We start from the raw sequence: 7,004 nt of genomic DNA on the forward strand, positions 1-7,004 counted from the left end.
GTAAATAATGAAAGGATGGATGAGTGTTGAAGCTGGGGTTTGTGTCACTATTGCTGGAGAAGATATAAATGAGGAAGGTGAGAGAAGTGAGACGACTGAGGAGAATGAAGCTGAATATGGGACAATGGTAGAAATGAAGCTTGTGTTAGATGAGGATGATACTGATGTGACAGAAGAGAGCTTGGACTCTAGTGTGATGGAAGGGGACTTATACTCTACTCTCCTTTTGCATTGCAGTATATATTGTAGTTTCTTTTCTTTTTTTTTAATGAAATTTATTGTATCAAAATCTTAAAAACGTTCCCACACTCTTCTTTGTGTCATCAGTGTAAGATCAGACTCACATGTGTCCAGCTCTGTGTCTGTGAAGAGTGACCGGTCAAAACATGAACCACTGGAGTTCAGTGAAGAAACACCATCAGCTACTGAAAGGTATTTCATTTGGTTTATTACAACAAGGCATTAGCTAATTTCTCCACTAGTGTATCTGTGATAGAAAATAAGTAATTAATACAGTAAAATAACAAAGTTTCTGCTTTTTTCTTCACTGAACTGTGTCTTGAGCTTATTTACAGTAATACAGTTGCACAAACCCTAGAGAGCATCAATTCAATAATGAATGTGACAATCAAACATGAAAGTGTCCATCTATCTACAGAATAGTCCATTCACAACATTGAACCTTTTCAAATGAGACTGAAGAATCTCTCTCTCTTTATTTTTTATTTTTTGTGTCATCAGTGTAAGATCAGACTCACATGTGTCCAGCTCTGTGTCTGTGAAGAGTGACTGCTCAAAAGGTGAACCACTGAAGTTCAGTAAAGAAACACCATCAGCTACTGAAAGGTATTTCATTTGGTTTATTACAACAAAGCATTAGCTAATTTCTCCACTGGGATATTTGTGATAGAAATTAAGTAAATAAAACAGTAGATCACAGAATAATATCTGCTTTCCTTTTCATTGAAGTCGGTCTGGAGCTTCTTTCCAGTAATACAGTTACACAAGCAGCAGCAAGGAGGCATAAATTCACCATAGACACATGAATATGTCATTTAATCTGTTGTATTACCATTTGCAGCATTAAACCATTTCAAACGAGACTGAAGAACTGTTTCTTTCTGTTCTTTGTGTCATTAGTTCTCTCCTTATAGGCCAGAAAAACTTAGATTTGTACTCTAATAGAACCTTCACTTTAACAGCATTAACTTATAACTGCAGCATTAACACCTGATGTTTGCTCTTTGTGTTTGATTAAATAAAAATCACAAAATTAATTTTATTCTCCATTTTAACAGACTGCATTATGAGACATTAGACTCAGACTTCCAGATTAACAGGAACCACAAGAATTTCACAGACAAACTCCTAGGAATCTTCCAGGTGAAAAAATATTTAATTAATGATTATATTTATAACAAATAAATTGAGCAATTACTGAGCAATGTTTCTTGTTTCTTTTACACATATTTTTAATTACTGATTAGATCATTTGGACCAGATGTGGATTTGGTTCAATTTTGTTCTTTTGTCTTTATTTTTTGTTTTGCTTTTGTTTGTAGGATCTTGAGAAGAAAATAATCACATTTCTAAAAAATGAGCTGGAAAAGTTTAAGAAAATATTACAAAAAGAGGACAAGCAATACTTTGTGAAGGACTTTAATGAGAACAGATGCAGTATGAAAGAAGCAGCTCTTGATATCACGCTCTACTTCCTGAGAGAGATGAAGCAAGATGAAGCTGCTGATACTCTAGAAGGTAAGAGACTCGTGATCATCTGTCAGATTGTCACTTATATATTAAGAGAGAAAGTAAGATTAAATAATATCTGTATTTTTATTCCTGTGTTTAGATGAGCTGTTCTTCATTCATCAGCTAAAGTGTAGCCTAAAGAAGAAGTATCAATGTGTGTTTGAAGGAATTGCAAAGCAAGGAGACTCTACACTTCTGAAGAACATCTACACAGATCTCTATATCACTCAGGGTTGTAGTGAACAGGTCAATACTGAACATGAGGTGAGACAGATTGAAGTTGCTTCCAGACGTCATGAATCACAGGAGATACAGGTTGAGTGCAAACATTTGTTTGAAGCACCTGAACAAGACAAGCAGATCAGAACTGTACTGACAAAAGGAGTTGCTGGCATCGGAAAATCAGTCTCTGTGCAGAAGTTTGTTCTGGATTGGGCCGAAGGAAAAGAAAATCAAGATATCAGCTTCATATTTCCTCTTCCATTTAGAGAGATGAACTTAAAGGAGCAAGAAAAACTAAGTTTGATGGACCTTATAACTCAGTTTTTCCCAGAGACAAAAGGACTGAACCTTACAAGAAGAAATCAGTTCAAAGTCTTGTTCATTCTTGATGGATTGGATGAATGTCGACTTCCTGTAAACTTTAAGGATAATGAGACGTGGTCTGATGTATCATCACCAGCCTCTCTGGATGTTCTCCTGACGAACCTCATCAAGGGAAATCTGCTTCCTTCTGCTCTCATCTGGATCACCAGCAGACCAGCAGCTGCCAGTAAGATTCCTCCTGACTGTATCGACCGGCTGACAGAGATACGAGGATTCAATGATGCACAAAAGGAGGAGTAGTTCAGAAAAAGATTCACGGATGAGAATCAGGCCAAAGAAATCATTGATCATGTTAAACAATCAAAGAGTCTCTTTATCATGTGCCACATCCCAGTCTTCTGCTGGATTTCAGCCACTGTTCTCCAGAACATTTTAGAGGAGAAAATAAATAATGTTGTGAAAAACAATCAGGCTGATGATGCCTCCAAAACACTGCAGGAGTCAAATACTGAAGACACTCCTAAGACTCTGACACAAATGTACACACACTTCCTCAGATTTCAGATCCAGCAGAGCAGACGAAAGTATGATGGAGAACATACACCAGATGTTTCCTGGGATAAAGATGCCATCTTTTCACTGGGGAAACTGGCATTTGATCAGCTGGAAAGAAACAATGTGATCTTCTATGACACAGATCTGGAAGCCTGTGATATTGACGTCTATAAGGCATCAGTGTACTCAGGCATGTGTACCCAGATCTTTAAGGAGGAAACAGGGATCACTCTTGGTACCATGTACTGCTTCATTCACTTGAGCATTCAAGAGTTTATTGCAGCCCTTTATGCACATCTGTTTCTAGACATAAAGAAGAAAAGTATATTTGTTCATGAGTCTACAAAATGGAAATATAAAGGTAAAACCATGATTGATTTGCTCAAGACTGCAGTGGACAAGGCACTAGAGAGTGATAATGGACACCTGGATCTTTTTCTTCGATTCCTCCTTGGTTTGTCACTCCAGTCCAATCAGAAACTATTACAGGGTCTGTTGACACAGCAAAATGGAAATGAGAAGAGCAAAAAGGAAATAGTTCAGTACATCAAGCAGAAATTAGAGTCGAATCTGTCTCCAGAGAGATCCATCAATCTGTTCTACTGTCTGAATGAACTGAACGACCAAACTCTGGTGAAAGACATTCAGACCCACCTTAGCAAAGGAAGTCTCTCATCTGCTGATATTTCACCTGCCCAGTGGTCTGCTTTGGTCTTTGTGTTGTTGACATCAGAGGAGGAGCTGGAGGAGTTTGAGCTTCAGAAATTCAAGAAATCAGACGAGTGTCTCATTAGATTATCAGCAGTCATCAAAACCTGCAAAAGAGCTCTGTAAGTTATTTAATATATCTTGTCGTGTTTTGTTCTCATCTTAAAATTACATGAATCTACATTGATGCATAGCAGGCTTGGACACCACGATTTATAGTGATAATTAACCATATACCAGTTATAAGTAGGGGTGGGAATCACCAGAGGCCTCACGATACGATATTATCACGATACTTGTGCCAATATATTGAGATATTCTGAGATTATATTGTGATATTTATATTGTGATATGTCAGTTCAAGTTAAATTAAACATGCAGTCTTATATCTAGGGATGCACCGAAATGAAAATTCTGGGCTGAAACAGAAACCGAAAATTCTGGATGCACTTGGCTGAAAACCAAAAATGCTTTGTAATGATTATTTATTAATTTATGAAATAATATACATTTATTTTGTAAGACTTTTTAAATTTAACTCAATTTTAATGATACTGAATTTAAAAAAAAAACACAAACTAATAAAATAACCACACTTTTCCTGAAAACAGCACAATAAACCTGGACAGAATTGATGTTAATACTGGGTTACATTACAGTAAGGTTCACAAGGTTACATACTTTAGTTTGCAATCTAAGAATGTATTAATCTTATTTCAAGGGTTATTTCAGCCAAAAATGAGAAATTGCCTCCATTGAAAATGTATAAATACGATATACCGCCCATGTCCAGAAAGGTAATAAAACATCATCAAAGTCCATGTTACATCATAGGGTCAGTTAAAATTTGTTGAAGCATCGAAAACAGGTTTTGGTCCAAAAATAACAAAAATTATGACTTTATTCAGCATCGTCATCTCTTCCGGGTCTATTGTGAGCGCGACTGCTGTGACTGTTGACGTACAGTGTGAAGTCGTAATTTTTGTTATTTTATAATTTTATAATTTACATTTTTGCCTGAAATAACCCTTACATATTAATTTCAACATTTACTAATTCATTATTACAATCAACAGTTGTGCTAGTTAACAGTTAATGCACTCTTAATAAACATGAACTAACAATGAACAACTGTATTCTCATTAACAAAATTTAAGAAAGACGAATAAATACTGTAATGTATTGTTCATTGTTTGTTTGTGTCAAACATTAATTGAACCTTATTGTAAACTGTTACCTTAATATTAAATATCAATAAATACTTTTTTATCCACTTCAATGTAACAGAATCAGTTATAAGTTGTTGGATTTATTAATTAATTTTTTTTGGACTATCTAAATAAATATAGTCCTACAAAGTTATTATCAGATCACAGCGTACAGATATACCATGTTACAGCACAGTATCGCTACTGCAAACAGGAGCAAGATTTTTTGCCATTTTTCTCTTCAATAATTTGCAGATGTAGGTGCATACCTAAACTGAACAAAATTATAAATCCAACACTTGTTTTCACCCCAATTTTTCATGAGTTGAATTCAAAGATCTAAGACTTTTTCCATGTACACAAAAGACCTATTTCTCTCAAATATTGTTCACAAATCTGTTTTAATCTGTGTTAGTGAGCACTTCTCTTTCTATTTGCTGAAATAATCCATCCACCTAACAGGTGTGGCATATCAAGATGCTGATTTGACAGCATGATTAGCCTTTAGCCACTTTAACACTGTGATTCCGGCAAATACACGGCTAATGTTTCCCGGCAACTGTTTCCGGGTCGCTAGATTTTGCACTTTCACACTACCAGTGATTACCTGGAATATGTGCGTGCGTTCACACACAACCCCTAAAGGTCCCGTAAAGACATGTGACATCAGGGTGTGGCGTGTAATGTACGAGTTGAAAACGCTAGGCAGGTTAACTTTCACTTAAGATGGCAAACGATCTCCGCTTCAGCGCAGAAAGTGAGGAACTAACTGATCTCTGCTTCATTACAATTTGCACATTTTTTAGTAGCGAACATTGATCTGCCTTCAAAACACCTGGTAAAAGAGTCACGTGATATCGTGCGTCATCACTACGACACACCCTTTACAGCATTAGTTCTGACTTGTGTTCACACAGAGCTCGTTCCGGGACTGAACCCGGCAATGTTACTAGGTCCCTAACCCTGGATCAATCCTGGGACGTGTTTGCGTTCACACATAAGGTGACCCGTCAATTTACTGGGTCCAATGTTCAGTGTGAAAGGGGCTTTAGGCTGGCCACTATAAAAGGCCACTCTAAAATGTGCAGTTTACTGTATTGATGGTCCAAGGGGGGTGTCCGAAAACCAGTCAGTATCTGGTGTGACCACCATTTGCCTCACGCAGTGCTACACATCTCCATCTGATAACTTTCCGCGATGCCGTCATCTTTATTTCAGAAGGTGGCCCAGCTGACCTCACCAGAAAAAAAAAAACTCAACACCAGCATCTAGTTGACTGCCAATAAATTGATTTTATAATTCTACCAAATGGTATACTAAAAGATCCGTATTGCTGCGGAAAACATTGCGATACTATACCGTATTGTTTTTTTCCCCCACCCCTTGTTATAAGTATATATATCTTTTAGGGTCAAGTCAAAACAATTTCTTGAACTTTTTTTTCCTTTGTAATTAAAGTGCAAAGCTGTTTTATTAGATTTACATGGGTTTTATGTAAAAATATCTCTTTTCAGCAAGACAAGCTGACATGTTATTATAAAACACATTGTTCCTTAGTTGTTTATACTCCAATATTGAGTTCAACTTCTACAACTTCTGCTATAAAGCAGATGTACTCTTGCAAAATCTCAATGCATAAATGATTATCCTCCAGATTCTCCATCTCAAGACACTCATCCAGATAATAGAGCAGCACTTTTAAATGTATAACCCATTGCCATTAATGATATAAACCTGTTATACATTTACATATTTTATTAAGTTTTATTTGAATCAATTTCAATCAATACAATTCTAATATATATGCAGTGTATTGGTATACATTTATTTTTGTATTTAACGAATGTATTACATGTATCTAACTCTGTGATTTGATTTATTTCTCTTGTAGGCTAAATGATTGTGGCTTAACAGACAAAAGCTGTCCAGCTCTGGCTTCAGTTCTTGGATCAGATACCAATCTGAAAGAGCTGAACATGAACAATAATAATCTGCAGGATTCAGGAGTGAAGCTACTCTGCACTGGCCTGGAGAATATAAACTGCAAATTAGAGATACTGAGGTAAGTTTTGTGACAATCATTAGTGTTTTGTTCGTTTAAATTTTGACAATTTGCAGGCTTTAATTTCAGCATAAACTCCACATTTCAGGGCCCTCATTTATCAACAGTGCATATGCACAGATGTGTGTGTAATGAGTGCATAAGAACAGTCTCATGCAAAGTTAGGGATCTTC

General features: G+C 36.3%; 1 pseudogene; it reads left to right on the plus strand.

The window, feature by feature from the left end:
* Positions 1-1,042: 1,042 nt before the first annotated feature.
* On the plus strand, positions 1,043-3,687 carry LOC113040601 (protein NLRC3-like; annotated as a pseudogene).
* Positions 3,688-7,004: the final 3,317 nt, after the last annotated feature.

The sequence above is a fragment of the Carassius auratus genome, chromosome 22, assembly GCF_003368295.1.
Source record: "Carassius auratus strain Wakin chromosome 22, ASM336829v1, whole genome shotgun sequence".
NCBI lineage: Eukaryota > Metazoa > Chordata > Actinopteri > Cypriniformes > Cyprinidae > Carassius > Carassius auratus.